The sequence below is a fragment of the Phyllostomus hastatus genome, unplaced genomic scaffold (assembly GCF_019186645.2).
Source record: "Phyllostomus hastatus isolate PE091 unplaced genomic scaffold, TTU_PhHast_1.1 phas_scaffold_585, whole genome shotgun sequence".
NCBI lineage: Eukaryota > Metazoa > Chordata > Mammalia > Chiroptera > Phyllostomidae > Phyllostomus > Phyllostomus hastatus.
In genome coordinates, this window is record NW_025334037.1 from 5,529,652 (window position 1) to 5,542,303 (window position 12,652).

Here is a 12,652-nt window from a genome sequence, read left to right on the forward strand (position 1 = left end):
TTTAGTAAGTCCCCAGGTAAAATAGTTTAGGACAGCTCTGCAAACAGCTGCCAACCTAACATCTACCAACTGCCAATGATGACTTTCTTTATAGCGAAGAAAGGATGAATGTCTAGGCTCAGGTAAGAATTGAAAGGGACCTTAAGGATTTGAGATTTGCAGATAAAGTAACAGACTCATATCACGTGATTTACTCAAATTCAGGACAATTTAGTATTACCCTTTCACTTACACAATTTGGACATTTTCTATATTAAATATTTTCTAGGCTCCCTAGTATTCCACCTTATAAACATATTTTATTTATCCAAGTCTCTATTGTTTAATATTTAGGTACCCCTTCTCCCAAGCAACTCATTTATGAGCTGTTTGATATATTTTTTTGTGTACATTTGTGTTCCTTTCTTTAGAATAAATTTATAACAATAGCCCTGGCTGGTGTGGCTCAGTGGACTGAGCGCTGGCCTGTGAACCCAAGGGTGGCTAGTTCCATTCCCAGTCAGGGCACATGCCTGGGTTGTGGGCCAGTCCCCAGTAGGGGGCGCTGGAGAGGCAACCACACGCTGATGTTTCTCTCCCTCTCTTCCTCCCTCCCTTCCTCTCTCTAAAAATAAATAAATAAAATATTTTTTAAAAAAGTTAAAAGAAAACAAAGTCCTTTAGAACCCTCTCTTTCCTCTCTAAAAATACATAAATAAAATCTTTTTAAAAATGCATAAAAATAGAATTGAGGGATTAAATGAAATGAATATTTCTAAGGCTTTTGATAAGAAGTGTTAGGTTGCCCTCCAGAAATGTTTACCAGTTTATACTTTGAACAGTAGTATATGAACACCCTCCTCCTGAAATTCAATACTAGTTGTCATTTTTAAAAATCACTGTTAATGAATTAAATTTACAGATTTAAATGAATAGATTGTTCTCTTTTGTTTCTTCAACACCTAGCACAATGCCTAGCACATACTTAGTGCTTAATAAATATTACTGAATGAAGGCTACACTTAAAAAATTATGGCCATCTTTTCATATCCGTAAGTAATGATCTATATGGTTTCAACAGTTTCATAGTATTCCATGATGTGGAAATACAATAATTTTCTTAATTATGGATGGTAATTAGATTATTTCCAAATTTCTGCTATTACAAAAATACTACAATGAATATTCTTGTCGATATATGGCATAGTACCAAAGACCGATGTCCAAAATTGTGTGTTCCCAGTATTCTTCTAGTAGAAATCTTTAAATTTAGAAATATTTATAGTGAAATTTTAGAATTGCTTGTACTTTGATGTCACTGTGCTAGATTGTCTTGTTACCTGTCTGCATCTACTTCACCCTTTACAGATTACAGCAGCAAGTCTCCTTCCTCTCTGGCTTCTGGTTGAACTTTGCTGATATAGGGTTCTAGCAGGAGATCCAGGGCAATAGGAGACAGAGTATTTATTACTCTTTCTCCCTCCATGTTGGTGCCGGGTTGGCAATGGGACTGCATGATCTCTTGCTGTTTCCCTGCCCACATTCTGATCATACTCCTTTCAGTTACCCTTTTGAGTGTGCCATCTGTTTCTTGCTGGAACTTTGATGGGTACAGTAATATTTTAAATTTCACAGGGTGCAGGAGATATACACTGCTTATTTTTAATGTTAAGAGAAACCTGTTATCTTTTCTTGAAGTTTAGTGTATATTATACTCCTAGAAACAATATCAGTTGGTCTAAAACAGCTGGAAAGCAGAACCTAAGATTATGATGTATGCCCTTCCCTGTTTTCTACCTGCTCAGATATACAAGTAAAAGGGAAAAAAGTCAGTTTGCACTTGGTTTTATAATTTTTACAATTATAAAAAGAATACACATTTATTTAATTTTTTTCAAGTGCACAGTATGAAGAATAATCCCCTGTCATCCACTAGAGAAAATCACAGTTAAAATTTTTAGTTGTTTCCCCTACAACCATATATCTCTAAAGAATTGAGAGAAATTATCCTAAGAATATATTTCCAATATTTATAATATGTAATACACTGTGTGTGCATTGCATATTATGCATGAGACTCTTATTCCATAGAAAGAAATATTGCATTTCTTTAGATCAATTTGAATCTAACACCTGCCATACTGGTGGAAATTCAATCTCAGTTATTATTGAGAATTTCCTTACCATCTACAGATGTACAAAGTTTCTAGGGCAATAATTATTGTAGAAATACCTGGAATGACCTCAAATTATTTGGTTGTCTCTACACATTGATTTACTGCTAAATTTCCTCTATGCCATCTTCAGGTCTGATGACTCCAATATTCCTTTACCATCCTTGGAACTCAAGAATCTGGAGTCAAGTGAGGGAATCTTGCAGGCCCTACACCCGGGTACAGCCTTCCTCTTTGGGGCTGTGCCACCATCCTTGCCTCTGTTACAGAGCATGACAGGAGTATTGGCTGTTCACTCAACAAATAGGCTACAGACTTCTAAATCTTGTGGGATCTCTCTTGTACCTCACCCTCAAAGGTGTTCCTTTATTTTTTTCCCCCTTCTCATTTCAAAAGACAGGAAGAGCTTGTGTTGCTTCTAAGAGGATTTTGATTTTTGCCTTATGAAAATCTGAGGTCTGGATACCTGCTTGAATAGGGATAAGGGGCAGGGTGTAGGCAAACACATAGAATTAATATCTCAACAAAATAAACTTCCACAAAAATTTGTGTCAACTTATATATGCTTATTTTTAACATGCTTTTTAATTTAAACATTATACCACAAACATTTCTTCATGTCACATGCTTTTAAATGTTGGCATAACAGTAAGGTATTCCATCACATGAGTGTACCATCATTTATTTCACTAACATTTGATAGCCTTTAGATAGCTCACTCTAAAGCTAGCCTTGTTTATATCCACACCCATCTTACTATTTTTCACTAGTTATTCAAAAGCTAATGTTGTCTAGTGGTAATAGCTACAGCTTGGAATAGAGCAGATTGGAATTAATAGACATAATTTGGAAGAGTAACAATTTAGAGTTGTATCTAAACTGTGTAACATAATTTTCTCCCTCAGTGTGTATGACCAAAAGAGAGGCCTGTACAAAAGCCATTGGCATACTTAAGTTGTTTAGAAATATTTTTCTAGAAATTAAGCAATTATTACAGAATGTCATCTAGATAGTTGAGTAACAATGACTATTACATGTCCATGGGAAAATTTTACCTTGGCTCTTACTAGAATTTGTTTTTATTTAGTTTTTAACAACCGCCCCGCGCCCCACTGCCCTTCGCAATCCAGCCCTGGCTGGGTAGCTGAGTTGGTTAGAATGTTGTCCCAATGCACAAAGGTGTGGGTTTGATATCTGATCAGGACACATACAAGAATCATCCAATGAATGGGTAAATAAGTGGAACAACAAATTGATGTTTCTTTCTCAATATTAAATCAATCAATTAAAAATTTTAAAAAAAAATCCAGACGTAACTAACAATAGTCTTTAAATACAGAAGCAATGCTGCTTTTCTGGCCTATTCTTTCTACAAAATTCCCTTATAGATCAACTTTGCAACTACTGCATAAGAATTAGGGTGTATCTTGGGCCCACTCATGCTTCAAAGAGTGAAAGCCATTAAAACCCCAGAAGACCAAATATCTCCTCTGTTGGTCCACAAGTGGAGCTTTCATATAAGATCCACTTTGAAGAGTCCAGCCAACCACGTTCACCTCAGAGTCACCAATATATGCATAGAAGGGAATCATGAAGAGGATAGGCTTTGGAGTCAGATAGTTCTCATTGATTTAAGAATATTTATTAATCACCTTACTATATGCCAAGCATTATTACTAAATCCTGAGAATCCCTCAGTTAACAAAACATGTAAAAATTCCTGAAGAGGATTATTATGGGATGAAATCAAAGAGGAAACGGGGTGGGGGTTGCAGATAATATAGGGCCTTTAGGCCACTGCAAGGACTTTGAGTGAGATAGAAAGCCACTAGAGGGTTTTGAAAAAAGAAATGTCATGACTGATATTTTTAAATGATTATTTTGACCCTTGTGTTGAGAACAGACTGTTTGGAGCTGAGCATGCTAACCACATCAAGGCAATTATAGTAATCTAAATGAGAGATGGCAGTGGCTTGGACCAGAGTTATAATGGTGAGAGGGCAGGACGTAAGTGGATACTGGATGTATTTTGAAGGCAGAGCCAACAGTACCTTGCTAATGTGGCATGTAGGAGAAATAGGTTTCAAAATGACTAACGTTTTAGGTCTGGGCAAGCAGAAGAATGGAGTTGCAATGAACTGTGACAAAGAAGAGATAAAAGCAGATTTGGGGGAAGGATAAATATGGTTTTGTATATTTCATGTTTGGGATGTCTATTATACATCCTAATGGAGATATAGAATAGTTGGTTGGCATATGATTTGGAGTTCAGTGGAGAGGTTCACTCTGGAGACCCAAAATTGAAGGTAATCATTGTAGAGAAGTTATTTAGAGCTATAGGCCTAGAGTGGGAGTAGATAGAAAAGAGTTCGAAGAATTGACCGCTGAGGACTTCAATGTTAGGACAACTGGCTTTGTATTTAAGCTTAGTTACTTGGGAGCTCTGAGACCTTTGATGACTGATTTTACCTCTCTGAACCTTTGTTTTATTGTTGCTTAAATCTATAAAGTAGAAAGAATATTAGCTAGTATCTTTTATGATTGTTGCAATGACTAAGTGAATTTCTCACTTAAAGTGCTTAGCATGCTGGCTGGCACATGGTAAATACTCAATATTTATTTATTTTTTATTATTATTATTATTTTAAAACTAGTATTTATCTTGCCAAATGTTGCTCACTGCCTTAGTAATAATATACTCATAATTAATACAGTAATGATGCCTATTATTTAACTAGATAAAAAGTGGCAAACTAGAAATATACAGTGAGCCCACTTCTTTTTCAACTTGTTAACTTTTAAAGTCTAAATATTTAATTTTGCTTTAGTCTCTGGAAAATTTTTATTTTTACTTATCTGCCAAGATCTATGAAACACAACAACAGAGACCTATCTTTCTTTAAAGTGTTGGCATTCAGCATGGTTAATTGTTAACAAAAATAAAAACATTGTTGGTAAAGTTAGAAATAAAGACACTCTTCTTTAACATATTTGAATAATCATTTGGTCTGGAAATTATTTCATTCTTTATTAAAAGATATCTTCTGATTTTCAAAATAAACATTTTTTGTCCTAGCAAAATAAAATGTGTTTGATTTCATTTTTATAGAAATCCACCCTGAGATTATTTCGAAAACTGCTTTCTGTATTAAAAACAGGCATTTTTTCCTTTCCTAAGCCAAAACCAGCATTTTTTTTTAGTCTCAAGGTGGCTTCAGAATTTCTTTTCTTTTGCTGTATTGCTGAGGTGACAAGGGTAACAACCATAGAAAAACAAAAGAACAGACATTTTATGAAGGAAAGAGTATTTTATAAATAAGCCAAAAATTTTCATTTGTTGTATTTTTTCCCTTTTCACATTATAAGAGAGAAAAAACCTCAATTCCTAGTTTACCAATAGGCTAATAATTCTTTAGATATTGGTCATAATAAAAGTAATGTGACCTTTAAAACCAATGTTTTATAGAATGGAAGTAAAGTTAAGTGTGCAATTCCCTTGTCTGCTGCTAGGTGGCAATTAATGACTTGGAGAGAAAAAAATAAATCCACTCTCCCCCCCCAACCCCGCCCCATCTTCCCCACCCTGAAAGATACGTGCATTTTCTCTTCCTTAAGGTAAGAATTCTCTTAAGGATAATATTCTCTTTCCTACTTTGTTTTGCCCCAGTGAATTTACATTCACCTTTTCCTTTAATTGTTAAGAATAACACATACAAATCTAACACAGACTGCTATAGCTAGAGAAGAACAGATCATATCTTTTAAAGAGGGTGGTTTCCAGAGTGTATGTTCCTGAGTGATATAGAGTAGGAAGTTGCTATAATTTCCCTGTAGGTTTTTTTTCAATTTTAGTAAAGAAAAATTTCCTGTGAAAGGAATTACAACTGGCCCACTTAAACATTATGCCAAATGTAATATAATTAAATGTAAAACAAAAATGGAGAAAGTACTTTTAAGGACATAAAAGCAATTCAGTTTCAAAGTGGTGAAATTGCTCTTTCAAATAAACTATAGGAAAAACAATAATTCTTCACAAGAGTCACAGAGTGGCATATGATAAAGAATAGTTTTTTTTTTCAGACAACGTATCCAGATATATCTATTCCTGGCAAAATTATTTAAATACTACACATAGCTTCTTTTGTATTTATAAGTCTAGTGAATCTGGTCTATATCCTTTTAAAACATATGTTGAATTATGTACATTGGTTTTTATGACTTTTTTTACCAAAAGAATATATGTAACGAGTATTTGTTTCATGTAAAGTTGAAAATATCAGAATTCCTGTTCAAAGAAGACTCTCAGCTTGGGTCTTAAACCAAAAAGACTCTCCCCAGGCTGAACTTAATGAAGCCTAACACCAAAAAGAAAAGCTGTTTCTGGCATTCTAGGCCTTCCCTGCATCCAGATGGCCGGTCTGTAGCCCAGCCAGAACCAAACCCTTCCTGCTGCCTTTCAAGCTGGCCTTGGATGACAGCCCCGTGCTACACCAGCTTCCATACCCCCTTAACTCTTCAGTGTCCAAGGTTTTTAAGAAGACGTGGGACTTCCAATGTGAATTTGGTTGAAAGGGTAAATCAAGTTTTAAGCTTCAAGTGTAGTTTATAAAATATTTATCCACCTCACCCCTCCCCTCCCCTCCCCTCCCATAGGCTTCCTCTCAAAGTAGCTCAGTCAGCCAATTGGCATCAGAGGAGCACCGTTTGGAAGGGAGTGTGTGTGGGCAGCTTGCAGGTGAGGACAGGGCTGCCAAGGCAGACCATGCGGTTTGTCCTGTGCCTACACCCAATACCTGACTTGTGCCTTTCCAGAGCATTTGTATACACACAGCAGAACTGCTGTTTAGGGTGTGGGTAATTTCAAAAAGTATTTTTTTAAGTAACTCATTGACAAGATTTAGGTTCAGCAAAAGAGAATGTACATAGGAGATACAAAATGACCATGTGTAGAATTAAGCGAGAACTTCACTGAAGTACTTGTGCCAGAAAAACACATCTACGTTGGAAATCTTACTAGTGGCAGCCATTGTCTTCATCTTGGGTTTTCAAAGGTTTGTTTGTATGTGCAAGTTTCACCAGAAGGTAATACACAAAGCAAGCTCTGCACTTGAAGGTAAAATTTCCCTGTAATTTTGCTTTTCTTCACATAGAGAGATGTTACTGGCTGATTTGCAAGGGTGCTTCTCAGTTGGCCAGAATAGATATTTTTCAGATGAAACCCTATGACTCTCTGTCATTTTCCTTCTTATTTTTGAATCTCATTTCTTAGTTCTGTGCTCACTGTTATTTTTAATTATTATTATTATGCCTGTTGCCAAGCTTTTCCACTTTCCACAGGGTTGATTAGAGACCTGAGAAATCCAAGCCAACATAAAGTCCTGGTTTCCAGATCAGACTACATGAACAAAGTAAAAAAAGACTGCAAAAGTGCTAGCTTCTACACAGCCCTTAAATAAAATAAAACAAAAAAAATATATACATATAAAGGAACCTAGAGCTGGGGAGAATGGACCCATAGTCCCTTAAAAACAGGGACCCATGGAAAGAAGAACAAAAGGATAAAAAATCATATAGCACTGAGATGAAACGAAAGTATGTAAAAAAGAGAATAAAAGTAACTCTGATATATCTGTTGATTTGCAGTGTTTAGCCTGGAGTGCCGGATGGCTACTCCAAGCGGCAGAAACTCTTTTAGCAGCCAACATAAAAAGGGCCCTCTGGCGCCAGCTTCACATTTGTGGCTCCAGAACTGAAACCCTTCCCTTGACCCTCTCCACCTGCCTAGCTCTGTTCAGATCTTCTCTCCTCTGGTTTCAGCTTCACCACTTGCTTCTTTGCATTTGCCTGACCCACAAATGCACAAGGTTGTCTTCTGTGCCATGACTTTTTCTCTTTGCAGCTCGTATGATGAAAATTGGGACCTTTCATCCAGCTATGTTGTCTCAGGCCACCTTGGCGGACAACCCTCCCAGTTGGACCCAGTCCTCAGTATTTTTTTCTTTTGTGAAAAACACAGCTCAATGCACATTTCCAAAAAATAAGGCTGAGATCACCTAAATGCAGAAACAGTATAAACGTCTATCATTTCTGGACACAAATGTCTCTTTTTCAGTTCTATATATTATCTTACTTATAATTTTTTACCTTACTAGTATCACCATATTATTAATATTACCTTACTAATAACTGATATTTGATGGATTGCAACTGGATTTTCACAGAATAATAAAATACTACTTCTGCCAGAAAGTAAATGCAAGAAAAAAATTAATGAAAGCAAGAAAGGAACTAACACATGGAGTTAGACATCAACTTTTCCTCTTAGAAAATCTGAAGAAAAGCTCAATTGAAGAGGAAGATTGTTTTAGAATAAGTCATCTCATGTGGCTTTAATGCACTTTTTAAAAATGTGCATTTTTATTTTTGTGAAAAGAATTTTACTTCCCCTTTCATTTTGAGGAGGGGGCAAAAAACTTGGGAGCACCATAACCATGTTTTAGCGTCAAAAGGAAATTGCTGACCTGAGAAATGTTACGAATTTATGAAAAACAATAGTTTTTTCTCCAAATTAAAATGTTGTATATTTCTCTACTTTTCCCCATCGCCACAAGAGTGTGTACATATATATAAAGGCATCTTGCATAAAACCCTTTGACCAGATTTCACAACTTTCGTCCTATGTTAATAAGATGTCTTTACTTAGTTTCAATCTTTCCAAATAAGCCTGTAAGTTTCTGACACAGCAAATACCAGTTTGGTCCTCTCTGTCCTCTGTCCCTTGACCCTCTGCTGAAACCTGGCTTGATCTGTTCATGTAAAAAGGTGTAACTAAGCATGTAGAAACTATTTCTACAGAGCATTTTGTCTTTATATAGGGCCACACAGAACTGTGGGGAGTTCCTCTTATGCCCAGGAAGGAGAGAGATTGGCTGCCATCCAGTTCAGCCGGCTCAAGAGAAATTCAGCTTCCTTGTGCTCACAGACAGTCCCCTCCATGCTGACCTTTGACTAACTGTCAGGGGTCTTGAGTTCTGACCCTTCTTCCCCTCTGCCCATAATCTTCTTCTTCTCCACACTATGAGGGGGAAAGCCTGAGGAAAAGGTGCTAAGGAGAAGAAAAGTGGAAGTCCTGACTTTTGAACCCATAAATATTTTCCCCCATTGATAAGGGAGTAGACTTTTCATTTAAAAGAATGCCAACACATGGCATGCAAAATTTGCAAAACATGGAGGATTTAGCTTGGTCTTTGCATCAGAGTAGGTATCCTATAAACCTTAGAAGACTATCCTATAGTCTCTTTTAAACTCTATTTAATGGAATTTTTGCAAACATTTTTTACTTTCTTTTTATAATTATTATTATCAGTAGTTCCACTGTGTGGAAATAGGTTCCAGGAAAAGTTAAAATGCATACAATGGTGAAATCTTACAGAATTTGATGCTAAAGCCTTTAAAAAATGCAATTGATTTATCTCATAATCCTTTAATTTTGAAAGAGACCCAGCCAGTACATTATAAAACCCTTCATTCCACATTTAAAACTTAAGAAAAAAGTAAATAATATGAAATAACAATTGTAAAAGTACCTTTTAAATTATAAAAGAAAATAAATTACAAAGATTTGATTGTCTTTTCCTGATTTTTTTCCCCTATAATGACTTTAGTGATAGCTTTCTCCTCCCACTAACTGAACAAACAATCCCTTCTCTTTTGGAGTGTCTATCACTCTTTCATCTAGCCCACTCTATTTGCCTTCCAAAAGCTGGCATTCAGCTAAAACTAGAAAAAAAAATTTTTTTCCAGTTTGTTAGCAACTTGTTGAAGGCAATTGACTGCTTTTCAATAGAAAACATTTCCTTCCCCTATTGTGTCACCTCTACCCCCTAAACACTTCACAGAACTCTGGCTGAGCCCTCCCCTGATTGCCAGACAGTGGCTTCCTTAAAACAAAACAAAAACTTAGAAGCAGCTTGTGTCACAGACATGTGGCATTTTTTTCATAACAGAGTCATTGCTGTCTACTCATAATGACTGCACACTAATGGGCCCCACAGAACAGGAAGGGACTTCCCAATTCAGTTTTACCCACAAATTTTAGAGGGAGAAAACTGAGGCCCAGAAAAGTGAGGGTATATAGTCCAATTGTTGAGGGGCTCAAGAGTTGGAAAATTTTAGTTTAAGGTAAATAGTTATAAGCCCAGTAAGTAATGCACATGTTAAAGCTTTTGTTTCAGAAACGACATAAGGCCCATCCTGGCTCCTGGGAGAGACAGCCGACCTCCTGGGACACAGCTAAAGATTACCGCATGGGGACAAGTGGAGGCATCCGGGCCATTGTGTTCAAGAGAGACAGACGACTACCCGACCCTAGGAACAGCTAACTGCCTAGGGTGAGAAGGCTGCAGTCTTCTTTCACCTAATTTTCCCTGAATTTCAAAACCCTTAACCACACCTTATTTATTCCCTGTTAAAAAACACTGGCTTGGAAAGAAAATGTAAAATGGTCTGTTAGGGTATGAATCCACCATCTTCTCAGATTGCTGGCTATCTGAATAAAGCACCCATAAAGATTCAATCCCTGTTTCTGCATATTGGGTTTGGCACATGACAGGCAGCATGAACGCTGGTGTCTTTTCTGGTTTCATAATTTCTATAGCAAAGTTTTCTTTTTCTGTACCATGGACCACCTTGACAGTCTGATGAAGCCTATGGATTCCCTGTCAGAATCATGTTTTTAAAAGCATAAAATAAATTACATGAATTTGAACACTTTTCCTTATACCATACACAGAAATTAACTCAAATTGATCAACAATCTAAATGTAAGAGCTAAAACTATACAATTCTTAGAAGAAACATGAGTGAATATTTATGACTATATATTAGGCAATGGTTTCTTTTGTCTTTTTAAAAACAGCTTTACTGATCTGTAATTCACATACCATAAGCTTCTTTCATTTAAAATTTATACAATTCAATGGATTTTAGTATATTTACAGGGTTGTATAACCATCACCATGATCTGATTTTAGAGCCTGATTTTTTTTTCGTATTTTTAAACAATAAGGAAGGTTTATTGGTTCATGTACAGATATGATTAAAGAATGATTCCAAGGTCTGGATTTTTCTCTGTCCTTTTCTTCCGCCATTTTGGTGCTAAAAAACAGCTTTACTGAAACTAATTCACATATAATTCACTATTTAACGTGTACAATTCAATAGTTTTTATTTATTCACAGAGTTGTGCAACCTTCTCCTAGGCAGCAGTTTCTTAGGTATGCCATCAAAAGCACAAGCCACAAAGAAAAAATACTGTTCTGCATCAAAATAAAAAACTTCTGTGCTGCAATTAATACTATCAAGTTACTGGAAAGTTAACCCACAGAATGGGGGAAAATATTTGCAAATCATACATCTGATAAGGGGCTTGTATCCAGAATATATGAAAAACTCTTACAGCTTCATAATTAAAAGATGAACAACCCCATTAAAGAATGGGCAAAGGTGTTGAATAGACATCTCTCCAGAGAAGATACACAAATGGCCCATAACAACATGAAAAAATGCTCAACATCATTAACCATTAGGGAAATGCAAATCAAAACCACAATGAGACATCACTACATGCCCAATAAGATGACTGTAATTAAAAAGACATACAGTAATACAGGATATTGAGGAACTGGAATCCTCGAACACTGCTGGTAATAATATAGAGTGATGCAACAAGTTTGGAAAACAGTCTGGCATTTCTTCAGAGGTTAAACATGGAGTTACCATATGACCCACCAATTCTACTGGGTATAAACTGATTAGAAATGAAACATATATCCACACACAAACTTGTACATGAACATTCATAGCAGCATTATTCCAATAGTTGAAAAATGAAAGCAACTTAAATGTCCATCAACATGAATAAATAAAATATGGTGTATTCATGGTATATACATGGTATATATGGTATATACAATAGAATATTATTTGGCAATAAAAAGAAATGACATTCTGACACATGGTAACAACTTGGATGAACCTCAAAAACTTTATGCTAAGTGGAAGAAGCCAGTCACAAAAGACTACGTATTGTATGATTCCATTTATATGAAAGGTCAGAATAGGCAAATCTTTGAAGACAGAAAGTAGATTAGTATTTCTCTAAGGCTGGGTGCAGAGGGGAAGAGAGTAGGAAGTAATTGCTAATGAAACTGTTTTTGTGGTGATGAAAATGTCCTAAAATTAGATTGTAGTGATGGTTGTAAAATTCTGTGAATATATTAAACCCATTCAATTGTGTACTTTAAGTGGGTGAGTTTTATGTTTATATGAATTATATCTCAATGAAGATATTTTAAAAAGAAAATACATAAGAGTCCAAAGGAAACCAATTTCAATGAAATTCAGTTATCAGAATACTAAAAAACAAATATGTGACATAATAAGATATGTGCTTCTTTGTTAACATGTTAAATTATAAGATGTAGCAGCAAGTCTGCTAC